Below are 21873 nucleotides of genomic sequence, written 5' to 3'. Positions count from 1 at the left end.
CCTCAGGTCATCTGTGATTTCTACATTCCTTTACAGCACAGATTCCTTCAAGAACCAAAGATTTACACAATCATTTACAGCACAGATTCCTTCCAAGAACCAAAACATGCTCACCATCATCATCTTCATCATCATCTGCAGCATTGATTACAACTGAAGGGTGTGTAGGGCTTGGGACATTTTCAGAGTTTTCCACTTTCATCACCCCCTTAGCTGTGGAGAGGGATTTGACTGGACAGAAAGTTTGTTTTGCTGCAGTGACATCTGAGCCACTTTCAAATCATCGTCCGCGGACTCAGGCGGACTTGGCAGTGTAGCTAGAGGAAGAGGAGGATCATCGGTAATATGGCAGTTTAAAACTTTGACCACAATTTAGCAAAGAGGTGGTAGGAAAGGCAGATAACCCGCACAGACAATGAATTCATCATCTCCTTTTGCCCATCCCATCACTGTTTACACCGTCAACAAAGACTTCCCTTCGAACAACAACACATCTCCCTACCACCCAGCAAAAGATGAAACAACAGGAAGCAAACTGCAAGGCAAACATCACACAAAGCCAAGAGAAGCTGAGCACGAAAGCAGAAAACAAACACCAGCAGTACACTCGGTGCAGTACACCTATGACTGCAGACCTTTTCCTGTACTCACAAATGAACAGTTACCTGATGCCCCCTACAGGATTGGCACCCACTAAGTAATACTCCAAATTAAGTCTTCAGCACTTCAAGAAAAAGGACCTAAACTCACTCTTGCTTGGTGGGAAGAATTGTCCATCGATGTAACGTCCCTTTGCATGATGAAAAGCACAGTTGGCTTTCTGACAGCCTCCCGGCTGCTTCTCCCAGTAGCAAGGAACCTCACTGCGCTTTTTCTGAAGACAGAAAGAAAGAAAAGCTCGTGATAACACGCACCTGAGGCTTGCAAAGAGATGCGCAGCTCCAGATCATGACAGCTGTCACAACACAGTGCTGAAACATCATTCCAAAGGTCAGTTTCTCAGTTAAGTGGAGTATTTCTGGGCATATTCACAAAGTTTGCATAAGCTGGAACCACTATGCACATTTAGATTTGTCATCATTCAGTTAGAGAAGACAGGCACTCTCAGACGCCAGTTGAGGGTGGGTTAAACTAATACACCTAGGATTATACTAGCATTATTCAGAGGGAAAAAGAACATCTGAAATTGCCTAGGTTAACCCTGTCTAGAACTACTTCTTGGAGACTTAGTTCTTCTGCACCTTTAACTTTCCCCACTTCCTACCCCAGGCAGCTAGAACAGCGTTATCGGAAGGACTGTGGGTCAGAAGAGACCTGAGAGTTCATTATCAAGCCTGCTCCCATGACGATAGAACAGCCTGTTTATTACCCCCCTGCTCCAGCAGGTTTTAGCAGTCTATTTAACAGCTATTCTGCATCTGTTGAGAAAACTGTCAGCATCTAATAAAAATATATATATATCTTGCTAAGACATACCTAAGGCATTGATTTTATTTTCCTCTGCTTCCTCCCACCCCCTCTCTTGGTAACAGAAACAAGTATGATTTTGAAGCAAACAAATCTATCCTGCAAAAGCACAATCAGTACACCTACGGCACTGAAAAATGCTTTTGTTGATTGATTTTGAGAACACATCGTTAGGCACTCACATCAATTTCCATGTGTCTGAATCGGCAGACGTTCCTGAAACAACGACCCTCCTGCCACAGCTTGCAGACCGTCTCATTGCCCAGAGCAGCTTCGCAGTGGCGGTAGGCACATTTGTCTCCCTGGAACCAAAAGGAAACCAACGAGGAAAATAGAGTACAGCCTCAAAAATGGCCATGCTGCTGCCTAATGTTGCTACAACTGAATTCAGAATCTATCTGGTTCTCAAGTTAACCAAAGACCAGCGTGCTTCCTCCTCCTAATCTACTCCTTCCTGAAAAAAAATGGGAAAAAAAAAGCAAAGCAAAGGAAAGCCAGCCATACCTTGGTACAGGTAGAATAGAAATAGAAGTAGCAATCGTCTCCTTGTTTAGACATGCCGACGAGTTCTGCTAACAAGCTCGGCTTCTCTCCACAGGGCCTTCCTCTGCTCTTGGAGAGAGCTGTCTTCACCCTTGCTTGGGCTGAAAGTCTTCTACTGGCTTGTGAGCAGGGAAATCTTCTTTTTAAAAGTAACCCTAAAGAAAGTAACAAGTGAAAAATAATGAGGAACCAACATTTTTCCAGCTTTCTTCAGTTCATCAAATCAAGTTATCAGTCTCTCGAAGAGAGCAAAGCCTTGAAATCAGCTGTTACATGAACTAACTAAATATGAAAGTTCCGTAAAGCTGCCAGGAGCTTTGTCAGCAAGCGTTCTCTTCCACATCCTCAATAAGATGACTTGGAGCACATCTGGAAGCCTGAAAACGGAGTCACTCCTTAAAAAACCACCTGATCATACATGCAAGTCAATAATAAACTCTGGCTACAAATAACTTCTCTAGAACACAGTTAGGACGCATTAAACAGCACGTTCCAGGCACTGTGGGTCTTCCATTTCACCTACCTGGACAACCTCAGCAAAGTTATCAATCTTCAAAGACTTCCAGTTAACTTCTCCTGTAGGCCAAACCAAGACTGAATCCGTGAATTAAAAATAAAGGGGTAGGAAGAATTTTCCTCCTCACTTTGCCAAGGGAACCTCTCATCCACAATTCAAACATAGGATGTGCTTTTAAACGGCTTATAACTAATAGAGGAAGCAAGTCCATTTGAATGCTCTCTCAGACTGGAGACAGCCAGGGATAGTTAGCTCTTCAAAAAAATAAAAACCAAAAAACAAAACAAAACAAAAACAAAAAACCCAGCGCATTTAGAGATGAACTCGTGATTCAAAGTGGCTGCAAAAATGAGGCTCCATCTTCCACAGCCAGACAATTTAACTTTTTTTTTTTTTTTTAATTTAAAATTCAGTATGTTCCAATCTCTGGTCTTCAAGATTTCTTCACCTATTAAGAAAACACAAAAACCTTTCCCCGTCTTTATTACCTGTACAGCAAAAAACATACCAGTGCATATAAATCCACAGATGTGCATACGCATACACACATCTGTGTTTATACACACACGAGGAGGGAGTGAGAGAAAGTTAGCGAGAGCGACAGTGAAAATCAGAATTTTTGCCTTTTCGACACAGAGAGCGCGTAAAAATTCTCTCATTTTGAGGGAACTAGAAAAAAATGGAGGCTCTACAAAAGATTTTGATGAGTATGCCTTTGAGGCCGATGCTTTGTAACATGAGTGATCTGGGGGCCAGCACACAAATATGCAGACGTATGTACATGCATACAGGATAAACAGATCTATACACACAAGCGTGCACAGTATATGTTGTATGATCTCCATAGCGAGAACAACTCGTAGCCCTGATCAGACACGTAGAGTTGCAATCAATTAACAGCAGGAAGACAGCAGATCAAGGGTACAGCAAGCTTTGAGAGGCAGGGGAATGCTCACTTTGCCAGTGGCATGACTGCATGATGCCAAGGATTTTGAATTAGTTGGATTTTTTGGAAGCAATTGGGTTTTTCTTTCTGCGCTGTAGCAAATACCACAGGTTTGCCACCACGTGCTGTTCCCTAATCCATATATCCATCCTCATCCATTGCTGCAGGATCATGAAAGGTTAGAGAAGACGACTTAGGTCCAATTTAACAGCCAATGATTTTTCGATGAGCAGAGCTGCAACAGATTTTATTTAGCCACAAGCATTTTTTTTTTTCTTTTTTCTGAGATGAAGTCAGAAATTTTAATTATTATTTTTTTTAAAGACACTAAACACAAAACCTGCAACCAGACCAGATAAAGTTCAAATTAGAGTGATTCTGAAACCTTTCATTAAAACGCTGCACATTTCTGTGCAAATTATTTCTGACTCTTCTGGACAAAAGTGGATGAAATAGTTCTTACAAATTAATAATCAAAGGTTGGAACCTTTTACTCACACAAACACTAGTGAATTTTCCAGGAAATATTTTTTTGGCAGGGAATTTTCCCAAATCTAAAATAAAGAGAGGAAAAGTTGGCTTCTCATATTAGTTACTGCTTTTGACTGCTGGGCAAAGGGAATAAAAACAGTAGTTAAGTGCAAGCTTTCCTTCTCTTCTTTACTATGGATAGGAATCGTCACTTCGGACCTTTAGCACCTTCAGAAACACACCCAGTGCCATGCAGGTTCCTCTGCATCTACTTCTAACAATTACTGGTGCTCCTTAGCATGGAAGTTTGACTCAAAACACTCTCCAGATTTAGCTCTTTTGACTGCCCAAGGAGCTCATCATTTTGCTTGTTGCCTTCCAGTTTCCTGAACAGACCGGGAACGCTGTTCAGAATCTGAATGGATCTGGTCTAAGGAATGGGAAGAAAGCAAAACCAAGCATACCTCGCAGCCCTAAATTCCAAAAAAGCAGTCTCATTTTAAAAAGGACCTCAAAAGCTTTTTTTTTTTTAAACTGACACCTGCTAACACGGCAATCCGGGCGCTAAACCAACTGAAGTTGCCCCTGAAAGCCTGAATAAAAATGAGTAACTCTGGTGCACTCAGCAGGTCTGTAATAGAAGTTGGTAAGATTTTTAGATTTCTTTTTTTTGCTCCAGGGTGCTGGTAAAATGTTTGCATTAAGAGATTTTGAACCTTTTGTACCAAAGAATTAGAGATGCGCTACAGTGCCAGTAGCTGGGGGTCTGGAAATACACACCAACAAGTGTCATAAGCTTTGCCTTTGCTGAAGGAAGATGAATAGTACCAAGAAAATCTGTCTAGTTTGTTTTACAGGCTTGTCTTTCTCAGTATGGAACAAACTGACCTCCCTGGTCTAACTTTGCAGTTGCCTATTCTGCCTTTGTCCTGGAGAGAAGAGCAAGAAAGGAACAAATCTATTTTTGCACTCCAAAAACGCATTAGAGGAGGATTATCACACCCGCCTAAGGGTACTTCCTTGTTTGTTTATAAAGCACCAAGTATTTCTCTTGGACAGTCTCTGTAGCTGGTCTGTTTTGTGCCTTCCATTTATAATAAAGATATTAAGATGCTTACCCCTTGTTTTTTGTTTTTTGTTTTTGTTTTTGTTTTTTTTCTAACGAACAGTGGAAGTGGAGAGTCGGATGACAAGCAAGAACAAACACTAGAAACTCCTTGTTCTGCCCCTGCTTTTTAATCACCCAGCATCACCCCGGCTGCAAAACAGCCTCTGCTGATTTACCTGCTTGTTAAAGCACCCCACAGGCTGCAAGTGCGGTGTGCTAGGTGTCAAGTTCTATTTCACGGTGCACAGGTAACCATTCATCTTCCCACAGTCGAAGCACAGAACAGCCTCTTGCTAACAGAACTCATCCCTGCTGCTGCAAGAAACCTCATGGCCTGCAGGAAAACCTCAAGCTAAGAGTTCCAAAGCAAAAGCAGAAAACGCATGATTTGTACTCTTTATATTGGAGTGAATTCTAGCTGCTAAACGCTGCCTACATCTGAGGGCACGTGCTGAGGCTGGGGGGAAGGACACTCAACACCCACTGACAGCAGGAGTGCAAAGATGCCAGCCAAGAAGGCAAAGGTTAGAGCTGAACGCTGCCTCAGCTTCCTCCAGCAGCCAGCTGGGGGTCACCTTTCAGCACGCTCTCTGAGACTCTGAGCCCCGAGTTACCGCAGCCGCCAGGTACAGCTGCTCCTTGCTGGCCCAAACTATTGGAAGAGTCTTCAAACTTCAGGGACCTGTTTTATGACAGCCTCGAGATCCAATTAATCTGTTCCTGAAGGCGCTGATCGTCCTGGTGTTTCTGCAGCTGTCAAAGAACAATCCTGAACTGAGGCACTCGTCTGATCAGACAGTGCTTTGGCACAGATTTGTCTTTAGCTTGACACATCAAGGTGAAGAGGAATCGATTCTTGCAAGCAACCTCTCAAGCAGGGATCTGATAAGGTGACCAGAACGACAGATCTGTTGTACAGATCTGAGCACGTCCCTCTGCAGGGAATCACTTTCAAGCCTAAGATGTTTCACCCATCTCCCTGCCCAAGAGCGACACAAGTAAAGCTCTTAAGCAATTGCTAACCTGTTCTCAGTGCTCACGAGTCCCAAATCACTCATTTTACAATCTATAAAACATGGCAGCTGGCACCTAATTGGCACACGGTGACACTGCACACGTTGGCAGTGTCGTCAGGAGCTGGAAAGTCAGGGCTGAGGGGGTTAAGGGAAAACCACACATCAGTTTAGCAACTTGGCTCCCGTAGGATACTTCCTACGGCAGGAGTTTCAGCAAAGCCACTCAGAGGGACCTGCTGGCTAATTCAAACGGGACTTCTGCTGGAGCAGTCAGAAGGCAGCAGGAGATATCCAGTGGGCATCGCTGTCAGTCTGTGGCAGTTTGGGGTCCAGGTATCAGTGGTTAGGTGGGGTTTTCTCTGCTTCACTTTCTCCAAAGCTGTGAAAAAATATTTCTTTTAAAGCACTGTACAGTCCCACGTTAAGGATGGAACCAGCTGCATCAACTTCCAGTACGACGGTGTTGGAAAAAGGTGCCTTTGGTGGTCAGGAGCACAACAGCTCTGCTGATGTGTTATTTAAGTGTGTTCTTACATCTGAGTTTCCTCACAGCAGTATGTAGCTGAGGGGGTCCTACTTTCCTAGGGAAGATTTATGGTTTTTCTCCTACCAAGCACCAGCTCAGTATACAAAGCTCTGTTAATAACACCCAAGCATGTAGATGGAATGCAATTGTTTTCCTTACAACCCCCCAGTTATTTCCATGTCTGTTCTGGACCTTGGGATCTCTTTTGGGAGCTACATTACGCAGAGCAATACAATAAGGCTGAGATCACCGCTGCCTCAATGTAATGCAAAGGTGAAGGCCTTTATGACAGCCAGTTTGGAAATGAATGCAGCCCCATCTTGTCAGCATCAGAGCAGAGCCAGCTCCAGATGGCTCCAAAAAGGAGCTGCTGCTGGCCAGAGCTGAGGCAGGGAGTGCTGCTGGGTGGGCTTCGGGGGAGCAGATTTAAGGAAGGGGGGAAAATACTGCTGTGCAACAGCAGCTGGGAGAGAGGATTGTGAAAGCGTGAGAGAAGCAGCCCTGCAGCCCCCCAGGTGAGCGCCGCAGGAGGGCAGGAGGTGCTGCAGGCAGGCAGCAGCAGTTCCCCTGCGGGCTGTGCAGGGAGAGGCCCCTGGTGGAGCAGGCTGTCCCCCTGCAGCCCATGGGTCCCCCATGGAGCAGATCTCCACACTGCAGCCCCCCCATGGGTGGAGGAGCCCCCGGTGGAGCAGGTGGATGTGGCCTGGAGGAGGCTGCGGCCCATGGAGAGCCCCCGCAGGAGCAGGCCCCGGGCCGGAGCTGCAGCCCGTGGAGAGGAGCCCACGTGGAGCAGGGGCAAAGAGGGACCGAGGAGTGGTGGAGATGAAGTGCTACAGACTGAGCACAACCCCCAGTCCAGTCCCCCTGTTCCCCTGCGCTGCACGGGGGGAGGAGCTGGAAGAGCTCAGATGGGGGGAAGGAAGGTGTTTTTGGTTTCTTTCCTTTGGTTCTCACTTGTCTAGCCTGGTAGTAGTAGTAGTTAGGCAGGAAATCTTACTGTGTCCCTATGCTGAGTCTGCTTTGCCCATCACGATCCTTGTTGAGCGATCTCCCTGTCCTTGTCTCAACCCTTGAGCCCTTTGCCTCGTATTTTCTCTCCCTTTCTCTTTGAGGAGGGGGAGGGAGAGAGTGGCCGTGATGGAGCTCGGCTGCCCACCCACCGAAAAGCACTGCAGCTGCAAAGTACTGGAAAAGTTTTCAGAAGCAACAAGGTGTTTAACAAGGAAATGTATAGTTTCCTTTTTCAGGCTTCCTAAATAATTGGGCTTATTTCATATTCCCAACTCGGAGGAGGAGAATTGTTGATTTCACCTTCTTTTTTCTTCCTTGGAAATCAAAGGTGAACAGCTCTAAAAGGAAGGGGAACGTATCAGAAGCAAGCTTTTTTTGGCTTGTAATCCTTTCTTAAGGAAAAGATTTCTCACACACCTTCCCCAGCTGTAGGGGGGCAGAGAATAATTTTGGAACTACTCCAATTAAAGTCAGCTTGGGGAGAGTGGGACTTCTCTACTTGTTTCTGAGACATTCGCATTAGCAAGAGAGAGTGTTGTGTTGCCGCTGCCAGGGGCCTACGGTGATGACTTCAGAAACAGAATTGAATGATGTCACTGTGGCACCTTGGTAACAGCTGCCTCTGAGCAAGTTGAGCGAGGAGGGACAGAGAAGTGTGCTGGATGAAACCACGTGAGGACTTGTGGATCCCACGTTGAGGTGCATCGAGAGGGCCCACCCTTCTGTAAGTGTTTGGATGCTTCATTTTAGATTTCTGTAGTTTGTGTAAAGTCCTTTCACAAGCATGAAGTTTGGTACTTTGGCTCAGGGATGTAGCTGCACAGAGTGACAGGTGCACCATGTGGCTGAGGGCCTCTGCACGTTCTCTCTTTCCCACACACGATCAAGAAAGAAGGGTAGACAAATAAGAGTGTGCTGTGGTCCTGCCATAGACCTCGAGTACTACAGCATAAACAAGAGACTTAAAAGTAGCCCATCACATGAAACTTCAGGACAGCAATGCACTTCATCAGCTGGTCTGGCCCGTTGAGTGGAGTGTCTCAGGATGGAGTGTATGAAGATGCACTCCATCTGCTTTCAGATTAGCACTTGCAGTGAGCAAGCTGCCTGGCCTTAACATTTTTCATTTCATTTTTCACCCGACTTTTGCTGGTTCTTCTTGGTCTAGAAAAAAAAAAAAAAAGTGAACTCAGATCAAAATAGAAGGATTTCCTTTTCATTAATTCCATGTTCTTAACTTGACAGGTTTGGTTATTGACGTAGAAGGGACATATCTGGCCTGACTTGAGTTACTCATAATGTTTCACTTCATTGTAGATATGACTGGAAACCAGAGACAAGACTGGTAAAATCATTCCTAGAACTCTGTGTTGTTTTCCTTCAGGTACCTTGTCTCTCAAGTCGGTGAGGGCTGGGACAGAATGAGATTGGAAAAGTCAAGTGTAGTATTCATTGTTACAGAAGTAGTTGTCCTGTATCTTCTATGGCAAAAGAATTTTCCTGAATAAATATATAAATAAATAGATAAAATTCCCCTGGCAAAGATTGGAAGCTGACACTTACCTGAAAGTTACCAAAGCAACTTCCTCCCGGCAAGGTAACATAGCTCACAAATGGTGGGCCCAGGGAGCTCAGTGATTCATACACAATGATGCCTTCGCTTGGGAATACGGCCTTCTGCTTCTGTTTGCTTTCCCAGAACTCCTGCAATATTGCTACGACATTCACTGTCAAAGACATAAAAATGCTGAATGTAGGATGCATACATGTCCTTGATCTTAGTGTTTTCTGTGTTACACAAGAAATGCAGACATATGAGCTTGATACATTTATTATTGATAATAAAATGTCTGTGATTATTTCTGCTGGTGTGAAAAATATGATTTTGTGGCAATTTTGGACTTTCTGGGATTGCAGGCTACTGTAGTACATAAATTGCAGGTCAGCAATATTGTACTATTAAGTCAATGTGTTGGAACTTTGATATCACAGCAGCCATTAAGCTGCTCACTTTCAAACATGAGAAAATGTTATACTCAGATTCCTCTTTTCCATTCTCAAAAAAAAAAAAACAAAAACAAAAACAAAAACACATGGTCATGCAAGGAAAGCAGCTGCAAAACTTTATGAAGTAGCTGGAAAAAAAGGTGTTGTATATTATGATGATAATAGTTGCAGGCTAATGTGAAAATAGAAATGTGAAAACCAGAAATCCAATTGACATCATGACTATTGAGCCAGTACTCCAAAGTTTTACATTCTGTGTTGGGGTTTTCTCAACACTTTTCGGCTTGGACTCAAAAAGAATTTTAGTATAGTTTATCTAGACTCCTTTTACAGAGCCATGTGTAGCTTAGAGATAATTTTCTTTCTTTCTGGGCATCGTTCAGCAGGTGGTGAGCAATTGCATTGTGCATCACTTGTTTTGTACACATTAGTGGTATTAATACTCTTATCATCATTATTATTATTTTCCTTTTTTTTCTTCTTCTTTTTTTTTTTTTTTTTTTTTTCCTCTCTCCAAATAAACTGTCTTTATCTCAACCTACAGGCTTTCTTTCCTTTTTTTTTTTTTTTTTCTTTTTCTTTTTCCTGATTCTCTCCCCCATCCCACAGAGGGAGGGAGGAGGGTAAGCAAATGGCTGCGTGGTGCTTAGCTGCCTAATAGGTTAAACCACAACACTATGCAAAAACAAACAAATGAACAAACAAACAAAAAAAAAACAGCTGTGTATGATGTTCATCATTTCTCACTTGAAAATTTAAATTCAGAAGGTAAGAAGTATGTTTCTTAATTTGGACCTTCCAGTGGAAATATGGAAGCCCTAGGCAGCAGTATGGGTCCTTCAGAGTACTGATACTGGTTCAGTATCAAGTATTAGTGCATACAGGAATCAGTGGCAGAGATAATTTTCCTCATACATGTATAATTTTCCTCTTTCTTCATCTCGTCTGACCTTGTTAGTAGTGGAATAATGTAGAAGTGATCCATTTTGAGACAGTGTCACCCTGGTGGTAGCTCACATGCAATCTATGGACAGGGCATTGCTCTGTTTGCTGCAGGGTGAGCAATGTGAGCTCCAATATTGTCACCGCCTGTTTCCTGACTTCTGGCAGCTGCACTGCTCTCACAGACAACAGCTTTTCTTGGCATTTAGCCATGACAAGGGCAGACACACAGAGTGTGGTCATCACCAGTTCCCTTTTTGCTGTGCTCAAGCCATGAGGAAGTGCGGGTGGCGTGGTCTGAGCTCTGGGGAGGCGAGGCAGGGTGTTTGGAGCACACTGCTGTCTGCCACTGGATGGTGTCACGGATGCAGCAGCAGTGTTGGCTCCTACCAGTTCTGGCATTTTGGGCATTTAAAGCTGCAGAACTCTCATGGCATTGGAATATTGCTTCACCGTAAAGAAGAAAGCTATCTGAATAAATTTTGTATTTGTAACAGGAAACACGTTGGGATAACCACTGTCTCAGTGCAGCTGTGAGAAAAAACTGAAATATTGAGGAACTCTTAACCACAGAAACTGACTTCTGCTTTTCTAAATGATGGTGAATGTGGGAGAAAAACTGGTCTACTAGCCAGGGAAACTGCTACCAGTACGGACTCCAAATGGTAATCCACCTTCAGAAACTGGTCTCTGGCTGAATACCTCACTGATGTAAACATCTGAGTGTTTTTTTTTTCCTTCTTTTTTTTCTTTTTTATGAGACCTTCTGCTCCACAGAGCATGCACACATTGGGTAACAATCTAATTTTAAACCCATTAAGTGAAAACTGATATTTGAACATAAAATTCATGAATGTAAAATTTCCAAGTTTAAACACGACAATTCAGTAGGAGCTGTTGCTTCAGTGTGAGAATGGTATTGGTGACATTCAGTCCTTTACTGGTATTGAAATAGATAGCAACAGAAAGTATCAGCTTTAAGAATATCACTGATTTAGGATGTTTCCATAAAGTGCTTTGGTTTTTGAAACAACTGTTGTCCAAGAGTGCAGTCCTTAAAAACAATAATGCAAAGTCCACAGGAATAATGAATTTGGTGGTGTAGGTAACCCACAGTACTCTTTCTGGTCTCATCATTCAGCCTGTATGATACAACTTTTGGTAAAACAATAAATAAATAAATTTTAATCAAGCTTGATTTCTCCCACATCATGATGAGATCGATTATTCTGTAGGTAATAAACTGCTGAGTCTTCTAAGAAGATGTACAATGCAATTGGCAAAGCTGCACAGGGAAATCCCAAGCATGATCATTTTTTGTCCAGTCCAAGTCCCTAGATTTTAGTATCCTAAGCCCCTCATTGATGGAGGGGAAACTACCCATAAATATCATGCGTGCTTTTGCTTACCAAGAGGAAATTATACTGGTATAGTGGTCTATAAAAGAAACAGGTATTTAAACTGTTTAGTACCAATGATAGCAATAAGTGACCTAAATTGCTGTGTGTCTGATCCTTGCTTCTCTTCTGTTGTTAGTTTTACAGAAATTAAGAGTTCAGAGTGTAAAATTTCTGTTTTAATTTCCATTCTTGTTCATGAGTCCTTTCGATGGTAATTCAGCATTTAGACAGCCTGCATCTCTCACTTGGCTGAAAGTTTCCACTCTGAAAACTAATATTCAAAAGACTTTTTAGAGCTATAGAGAGGTATCTACTTTCACTGCAATACACCAACAGAAATATATTTCCCTTCTTTTCCTGAAATCCTGAAACATGCTTTAAGCTGTCTCAAATTTTACAGATAAAGCAATATTTTACCAGAGGACTAGTAAGCAGTGAGTAGCTGCTACAGATTAAACTAATACGTGTATGACTAACACAGAAACAGTAGCTGAGCAGCATCATTTTTATTCTGTTTAGAATTTCTGTCAAATGAAAGCTATGTGCCTATCCCACAGTGCAGCTGGATATCTCTGTAATTAAGTAATTAAAAGTGCCTGGGTTTGTACTGAATTGGATAAACATAAAACCTGGCTTAGCTGTGAGGATGGTAGCAGGAAATACTTGGTGGTATATATGTAGTGGCAGCATCAAATTATCACTGCAGTTTTTGCTGTGATTTTTTCAATCCTAGCCAAAACTAGCACCTCAAAACAGTGATGAACATGAAGATGCATCAGGTTAAACTACAGAATGCAGCCATGATATCAAAGCCTCAAACTTTTTTTTCCCCAAGAATTCTTTATGTTTTGATTTAATTAATTTTATTTTACTCAACTGTTTAGCTTGAATCAGTATGTTTATCATCATTAAATTAAAACAGCATATCAATTTCAAATATATAATTAAAACAATTTCAGCTAAACTTGTAAAAATTCGGTGTGTGTGAAAACAGTTCTCTACTAAAAAAAAAAAAAAAAAAAAAAAGATTTTATTTATGCCTAACAGCCACTATTATTTTTTTTTCCTTCATTATGTATCACATGGATTTGTAGTAGTTTAGGAAGATGTGAAAAATGTATACATATGATCAGATGCACAATCAAATATACTAAGTTACTATTCTAAGATAGTAACTAATGATTACTAATATGATGATTACTAATGTTGTATTATCTCAATATTCATTTTTCCTGCAATCACATGCATTGTTTGCCTTCATTTCTAAACATTCCAGGCAGAATGTTGTTCAGTCTCTATGCTGTATATCAGTATTTGGCATCCAACTGGCTTAAGTCTAAAAATGCAGTATGGAAAACAATGAGAATTTTCAGAAGTACATAAATGAAACAACAAGATTCATGGTTTAATGCAGCAAAATACTGTAATTTACGTCTCATTTTGAAAGGACATTCTTATTGTAATTGACTTTCGTATTTTGAAAGATGCCTATGATGTGGTTGAGTTTTTAAGATAATGCTTATAGTATTTGTATGCAATGACAAACAATTTTCTTCAGGATTAAATCATCCATGCTTTAAAACAATTTATTTTGTACACTGTCAGTTGCTGAATTAGTTAACAGTATTGATTTTGTTGTAGGCAATGCCAAGACCCCATTCAGACAATATTTTATCCACTTTATACCTCACATCTTTCTCAGTTAGAGTTTCATAGTAGTACGTGCATCACCAAGTTCAAGAGCAAGAATTCCATATACCCTCCTTTAGTACTCTCCCATCTGTGAATATTAATGGTTCCACAACAGTCTATTTGAAGCTGGCTGTAATGCCTAGTTACGAGGTGAGAAGATGATTTTTCTTCTCTACTTTGCTTTTTACTCAGCTGGAAAAGCCTCTTGCCCAGGGGCTGAGCATTGTACCAAATGAAGCTGTCCCCAAGTGCAAATCCTGGTAGAGTTCTTGAAGTTTTCCTAGACTCTAAGGACTTTTTATTATTTATTTATTTATATATATATATATATTTGAATTTAGGACAGGCTGCGAGTTCTGTGGAACAACAAATATGTGGGTTATACAGCTGCATTTACCCTAAATGAACCCTGAGCTCTTTTGAGAGTTCAGAAATACAGTTTGATGTGAACTGTGTTTGAAAGAGGATTAAATGATAACACATTTATTATAACACAACATTGTTTTCCAGACAATTTCTCACCTTTCAGTAGCAACTGTCTTGCCTCTGCTCAAGGAAGTCTGTGAGTCAAATTAAATATCATTCTAAGTGGGAAACAGAACTCTCCAACTTGGATTATGTCAGTAAGTTTGCACTGCATTGATGCCAGAAAAAAAATAGCTCCAGGTTTCTGTGAATTACTGCTAAAAATACTGGCTAGGCATTCACCTCAACCAAGGCAAACAAACAATGCCATAAACAGGAGGCTGGCCAACTGGGAGGGGGGTGTTTTGGCCAAGACTGGAAGGGCAAATCGGAGTGGGAGCCAAGTGACTCTGCCACTGAAGTGGAATGGAGTCATATACTTGACAACGTCTCACTGCCGAGAGAGTGGAGTATAAAGAACACACACACAAGATAACCACCTACTTTGTCATTTTAAAACTTAAAACAGCTGTTTCTAAAAGTCCTTTTAACTGCCTTCGTGGATTTAATTTAATACGTGAATGCAGAAGAAAAGTACAAGCTTTTTGAATGAAAGAAATATGTAATATGAAATCTATTAAAGAAGATTCTTCAGTGAGAGGCTAGTAAAGTTCCCTTACATGTCTTAAATCAAGCCATGGCACATAATCAGTAAAACTATATCGTTTAAACAAAGTTCATAAGTTACAAGTGCACCCTTCCCCAGCTGCAGCCTATTAAGGCTTGTAACTTAATGCATACATCTTAGGGAAGCTGTTAAATTGGGCTCAGGCTAGCAAAGAGATACTGTTTAAATCTCTAGAAAAAAAAAAAAAAAAAAGGCAGCAACTGGAGTGGGATCCAGCTGTTTTGAGGGAAGGTTTTATTGCTTCTCTTTTGATTTATTTTGCATATTTTTAAACATATAAATAATAGCTTTAGGAAAAAAAAGGTACAAATGTGAGTAGGCAATATCAATTAATTTTCCCATGATCTTACTATGCATTTATCATATATATTATGTTATGTATTAGCATGTTAGCAGTGATTTTGTTAGGATATTCTGGTCCATATGCTATACTATTCTGTTCTCCATGTATATGTACAAAAATAAAAAGCCCCATATCCTTACTAAACCTAATGAAATTAGGTATATTGTTAAATATATATAAAAATATTATCAAGTATCATGTACTGGGACACCAACAATATGCTGAGAGGACTTCAGGGGCATTTTTCCTTCTCCATGATGGATTTGGATGCTATATGAGGGAGCTGATCTAGCAGTGGACTACTAGGTGATTCTGTCTAAAACCCTTAAAAAGCACAAAAAGTAGCAAGATGTTGTTTCAGGAAAAGAAGATCTGATTGTGGGGTGAGATTCCACTTGTGAGAAGCAACATCTTTAATTGGCAATGGCTACCTTAAATCCAGCACTGACTGACAGTTCCTAGACTTCAAGGATTTGGAAAAAGAACAAAATAAAATTAAATAAATGAACTGGATGGCCTCCTCAAGAGCCATTCTGAACATGTTACCAAGTAAAGGAAGAAAGAAGAAGATGTTGGAGGCAAGCAGCTCAGAGAATGGTGTAGGCTTTGTGAACCATTGGTATGTTTGTAGTCACAGCAGATTTAGATGCAGCTAGGGAAAGGAAGGGTAGAGACTGGGAGGGTTTCACTGACACCACCGTTGGACTGAGGCAAAAAGTCAATCCCTGCAGCGTTATGAATTGAGTAAGCAGGTTATCACTTGGAACAGAATGAGTAGACATACTAAAGTCAGGTGTTTTTAAGCTGATAGTCTGAAGACAACTGTTAATCATTGCCGAACAGCTTGGCTTGGTCTACATTCTTATGTAGCATTACATGGGAAAATGATAAGAACCTTGGTATAATTTCAGCATCTGAATATAGCAATAAAGAATTATAAATTGGTCAATCTCCTGTGATAATCAGAAGTATAACTGATTCGCATAGGAATAGTATAGTAATAATAACATTAATCTAGAAAGGAAAAGACTGTTTGTTTGATAAAACTTTTAATCTTGTAATATTTCTCCAAGGCAACTGACTTACTCTGGCTATAGTGCACTTCAATTTAAAGGCTTGTATCAGAGAGCTAGTATGGTACCCACTGACAAATCTATTTCAATGTTAAATGAAGAAAAGTGAGCTGGGCTGATTCTACCAAAAATTATGGGCAGATCCCCATAAGTTAACATACTTTCTTATTAAAAACTCTACAGTCTAACCTGTCCATCTATTGCTGACCTGAAATCTTTGCTGGCAAAACGTGCAAAGGAAAACGTGCGATTTGTTGCTACCAGTAAAAAGAAATGGAGACAGTGCTGTTCAGCTGATGTAAAATCACTTTGCTAAATGTTCACAAACCAACCAAGTAGCAATCCATCTAGGAACCATGAATTCAAGTCAGGGCTTAAAAAGACTTTCTGGAAGTACTTAGCTTTTTTCCAAGCTTTATCGTAACTCCTACCTGATACCATAATATTTTTTGATATGAAAACGAAGTCGTAATAAGGTCAGCATATGGATTAGACCAGTGCTGGGGTTAATTAGGTCTGCATGGTAGAAAGCATTATCTTTTTATCATGTTATCTGGGATGGAAGCTACATACAGCGCACAGTTCAGGGAAACACACACACCAAAAAGCAAACACAACTCTTGCAGTAGCATGGGTTGAGCACTGGGCTCCTTCTTCTTGCCTTCCTCCTCCATGTCTTTGCCTGTCCCATTCTTGCTGGAGCTGCCAGCCCCTCTGCAGCCCACTGTTCCCCGTCCCCCATCGGTGGGCTGGTGACAGGCCTGCACCACGGGGCCTTGCTCAGACCCCTGCTCTCTGCCAAAGATTGTCTACCACTATAAGGATAAAGCATTCTCATGGCAGGGAGGAACTTGTGAGAAACAAATTATCCCTGCTGTCTTGTTGCCAGGGCACCCAGCCATGATCTTGCATCTTTCCCAAATCCCATCATCTCTGCCTCTGCTGGGCAGATGCTAGCCCAGAAGGAGCACTGCTGCAGCAGGCACAGCACCACTCACTGTATTTGCTCCTGCAAGCTGCACCCAGGAGGGCAGGGACTTTTGAACATCTTGTCTCTCCCTGCTGCTGTTGAAGAAAGCCCTCTGTGAGACATTCCCAACAGAACAAAGTGTTGGGACAGTGCAAGCCAAGACCTCTAGGTTGGAATGGGAACAAAAAGTGTATGTGGTGCTGAGCAGTGATGAGCAGACTTGCTCTGACATCTTGCTCTAGCAAAACTCAGTCCTGTTGACATACTGAGTCACACCACATTGTGAAAAGGGTAGATGCTGCTGCAACAAAGTAGATCCTGAATGGACTTCATTCTTACTTTGTTCTTTCCAATAAGGTCTGAAAGTAATGCGTTTGTAAGAGATGTGGACGTGGTCCCATGGGGAAACATGAGACACTATGTTCTTTCTAGTCTAATACTTGCTTGCTGTATTTAAATCTGATTAAAAGTCAGAGATGGACACCACCTAGATCTAAAGATGACTTTTTGCTGAAGATAAAAAGAATGCATGTAAATTCTCATCTGACTTACAGACAAAGCACTATGAATGTCTGTCACCAGTCAGAATTAGTGGCACACACTCACAGCAACTTCAAGCCTGTATAGGTTAAATTTATATTAGAATGCCTTCAAAATTCTTGTCATACCTCAGAAAATCTAAAGTAGAAAAAAAAAAAACAAAACTACTCGAATCCACTCGCACTTTTGTTTCTATTTAATCATCTCTCCCTCCCTTAGATCTGTGGGTGGTCACAAATGCATTGTCCAAGCAGCTTGTACATACACTTTCAATAAAAGCCTTGTCAGTAGACCTGCAGGAACTGGTTACCAGTGGAAACTTATGAAAGGGAATGCCCCTCTCCTCGAGCCCACCCCCCACACTGCACCCCGATCAAATTCTTTGTTCCTGTGATGTGTGTACATTCACAGACTGCTCCACGAGGTCCCAAGACTGCAACAGTAATACAAACCTACCCAGCAGCATACAAACCTCCTGCAGGGTGGCCTGAGAAACAGATGTCAGACTCCTAAGCTCTGGGACAGATCCTTATGCTACATTCACACAAGAGTAGCATCCTTCTACAAGAGTAAATCCAACTTAGTCCCAGGGAACTACTGGGTCAGCCTCTGACTTTTCAGTGTGGCTATGAGCATAAGAATCTGGCAAGTGGAGTTGTTTAATGCAGATGTACATGGGTTTTTCCCCTAGGTCCATCACTAGCCATGTCTTTAAGTCTTTATTCCTTTTACAGCAAGTTTAGAAGGCAACAGTTGACTGTATGAGACTGATTTTATTAACTCTAACAGAGCTGTTGACAAAAGAATGAAGTGGAGATTAAATAAATGTCTCTGCAGTGTGCCTCAGGTCACACGGGAGATTATGATTAGAAGTGAATGTTAAATAAATAAATAAATAAAACTCCCTTCTAAAAATCTAACATTGTTCCAGCATTGTTTGCATGTTAAATGATTGACTAGGTGATTCAGACTGAAATGACACCCAGCAAAATACTAATTTTACAATCAAATTGTTTATGTAGGACCAGATTTGGGGGCATGACATCAAGAGATCTCATTCACCTGTGAAGAAAACTGAGAACAATGGAATTTAACTATTGTTTCATTTGATCTGTTGAAGAGGGTTTTTTCCATTGTATGAAATCTGTGGATGTATTTTCTAAGAAATTACTAATTAAATAGCACTTTGTTCCATGCATAGCCCCACTCAAATCATAAATTCAAATTTAAATACTCTTATTTCCGTGATGTGAGTTGCATTGAACTCTGTTTCAAGGGATGCATCAGGCCAGTTTATTATGTGCCATCTACTGAAAGGTACTTCAGAACATTTCACAAGGGATAGTTTGTAAAATGAGAGAGAAAGAGAGAATAAAGTGTTTTGGCCAGGTTTAAAAAGTGCATCCATAGTCAAGTCTGATATGGGGGGGGGGGAGGGAAATCACATTCCATATACTTGCAGGAAAACATCTTATGTTTTAAGATTGCAATATTTGATATTTTGCAGTACTACAGTCAAGAAAGGTAATTTATAGGACAAACTAACCACAGAAAGAGAATTGGCATAAAGTTTTCCAAAATTGTCAAGCAGTAAAGTTTTTACCATGTTATTAGAATGTAATTAAATATCCTAGGTAAAAGTTGTGAATCAGTTTTCTGAAATGCAAACTTAAAAAATAAGCAGCAACACTGCCTTCAAATAGGCAAGATAAAATAATGATAGTTTGTGGTATGCACACGAATACATGTACAAGCATGTTAATTACTTCTCTCTCTTAATTTGTTGGGTACAACAGACATTTGAATTAAATACACTCACTATCAGGGAAATAAAATCATTATCTTTGGTACTTACAGTCTTTAAAAACCAGGGCAGGGTCTCGATGAGGCAGAACTTGGGCAATTACAAGTTGCAGAGACTCCAAGGTTCTGTCCATCTCTGCTCTGCTTTTCCAGAAAGCAGCCACAAGCTGCCCTCATGCCTGAGTCAGGCAAGTCCTGTACCAACTCTGGATTCCTGAGGAATCTCCCCACGTCTCCCAATCAGGCATTGCCTCAAACCCCACGACCCTCCGCAGGGTCCACCTCCCCGGACTGCTTATCTTTGCTGTATGCTGAGCTAATTAGCTGCAAAGGCAGGCTGACAGGCGCATTCCTACTCCTTCCTTCTGTTAAACACACCCACCTACAGGCCAGGGAGAGAAGCTAATCACCAGAAAGAAGTTTGTTTCATCGGTTTATTGGCGATGTGCTGAGGCAAAGACCTCTCTGGTTCATACCAAATGAATAAAGAGACTCTCTTGCTCACCCAAACCCTCAAATTATGGAAAAGATTGCAAATATAAGGAAATACTTATGTAAAGCTATACTAAACGTGATAGCCTGAAAGCAGCATGCAGGCTCTTGTTTAAAAACAACAAATTCGATAAAAAGTATGGTGTTTTTTTTTTTTTCTTCCTGTAACTATGTAACTGGAGAAGAAGGATATTAATGGCAAATAGAAAATTAATCCGATTAGCAAAATTAAACTTGTGATATATTAGGTTAACCCAATTTGAATCTGGTTTCCTGAAAAGCAGTTTCCTTACTCCCTATACAATAAATGTATTAAAATACCAGTGAATTAAACTGTTTACATCTAAAAGGACCTGTGGGATATGCAGAGGTCTGAAGAGGCACTCCAATCAAGGCAAACACAGATGCAGTGGCAAAAGCTTGAAGCACGAATGTAAATACATTGCTGTCACACACATTTGTGTAAGAGTCATAAACTGTACAAAATAGTTGCTTTGTTCAGCTTACTTTTATTTCAATTCCAGTAAAGTCTTCTTTTTGATTTGGAAAAAATCCCAAAGTAAGGATGTGTGTTCTTTAATTACTGTACAGTCTTTCCCAACGAAAAATTATTTTTTTCTTTTTTTCTTTTTAAAGATGCAGCAGTGGAAAACTGCTGGGCAACCTTTTATCTCCATCACTTGCAAGTTTCAGTACATACTGTTTCATTTATAGAGTGTGCATTGCACAAGGTGTATCTACTCTTTATCTTCATGTTTTGTTTACAAATTAATGAACTAACATTGTGTTTGTTTACTAAAACATTTAAAACCCATTTTGTTATTACCCGCACATTCCTTGCTAGGTGAATTCGCTAAGATAATCAATAATGCTATTGTCTTAACCTCTGCATTTTCCCAAGTTCACTCTAAGAGAACTCTAAACTTCATCCCATGTGTAAACTTTGTGGCGACCTTTGATGACTTCAGATATTTCAGGAATTCTGCTGCTTTGAAAAAAAAAAAAAAAAAAAAAAAAAAAAGGCTTAATAAAGATATATTAAGCTGTAACTCCCTCACTTACTCTACTCTCTGAAAAGTCTCGTCTGGCAGAGTAAATGAAAATGATAACTTACAGCCATCCATTAGAATACCTTTAAAAGAGTTAATGGATGCTTTAAAGGAACATTTTGAAAATAAACAGCATGGATTTCCATCATTCCATCCTTTCTATTCTCATGGAGCACAATCAAACGGGACAGGCTTTGTATATTTTTGGAACCCATTACCAAGACAGACTTCAGGTCATGCACCAGAAAGAACTCACCCACTGTGAAAAGCTCTAAATTAGAAGCCAAAAAGTGTGTGCACATCTTATGCAAAGAGCTTCAACTGAAATCTTATTAAGCAGTCACTGAAACAACCCCTTAACAGATAAGAGTGTAGAAACATAAAAATATGTTTTTTCCCTTTACATTTAAAATGGAAATAAAATTAAATTCAATTAGGCTGCTTTTCTGCCCGTGCTAAAAAGAGCTATTTGCATCAGGAAACAGCCCTACATACCTTGATAACAATCACATTTAAGATTTAATTGGACTTCCTTACTTCTGTCACCAGACCTTCCTGCAGCTTTGATGCTAAAAGAAACACTTATCTATTACATCTCTGCTCCGGCCTGCCATGCTTTTAAGAATGTATACCGCTGCTAGCTAAGACTAGGTTTTTTATTGTAAGAGCAAAAAGACAGAAGTTGAAAACTTTCAAAGCAGAGCATGCTGCAAGACAGGACAGAGGCTGTAATTCTCAATAGACTAAAAGCTGATTTTCAGTTAGGGTAAAGTAGAATATAGATAGTATCAGGTGTGAGTAAAAAATCAACCTCAAATCCAAACTTCCTCATTTCCCCAGCCAAGTAAAAGATTTAAAACGTTG

At 40.7% G+C, this 21873-nt stretch overlaps 1 pseudogene; it reads right to left on the bottom strand.

Annotated features, from left to right (window-relative positions):
- LOC119713060 (kinesin-like protein KIF27) overlaps positions 1-20007 on the bottom strand; it is a 53497-nt pseudogene extending 33490 nt beyond the window's left edge.
- Positions 20008-21873: the final 1866 nt, after the last annotated feature.

This window comes from Anas platyrhynchos, chromosome 3, assembly GCF_047663525.1.
Source record: "Anas platyrhynchos isolate ZD024472 breed Pekin duck chromosome 3, IASCAAS_PekinDuck_T2T, whole genome shotgun sequence".
NCBI classification, from domain to species: domain Eukaryota; kingdom Metazoa; phylum Chordata; class Aves; order Anseriformes; family Anatidae; genus Anas; species Anas platyrhynchos.
This window is presented reverse-complemented; position numbering and strand designations above follow the sequence as displayed.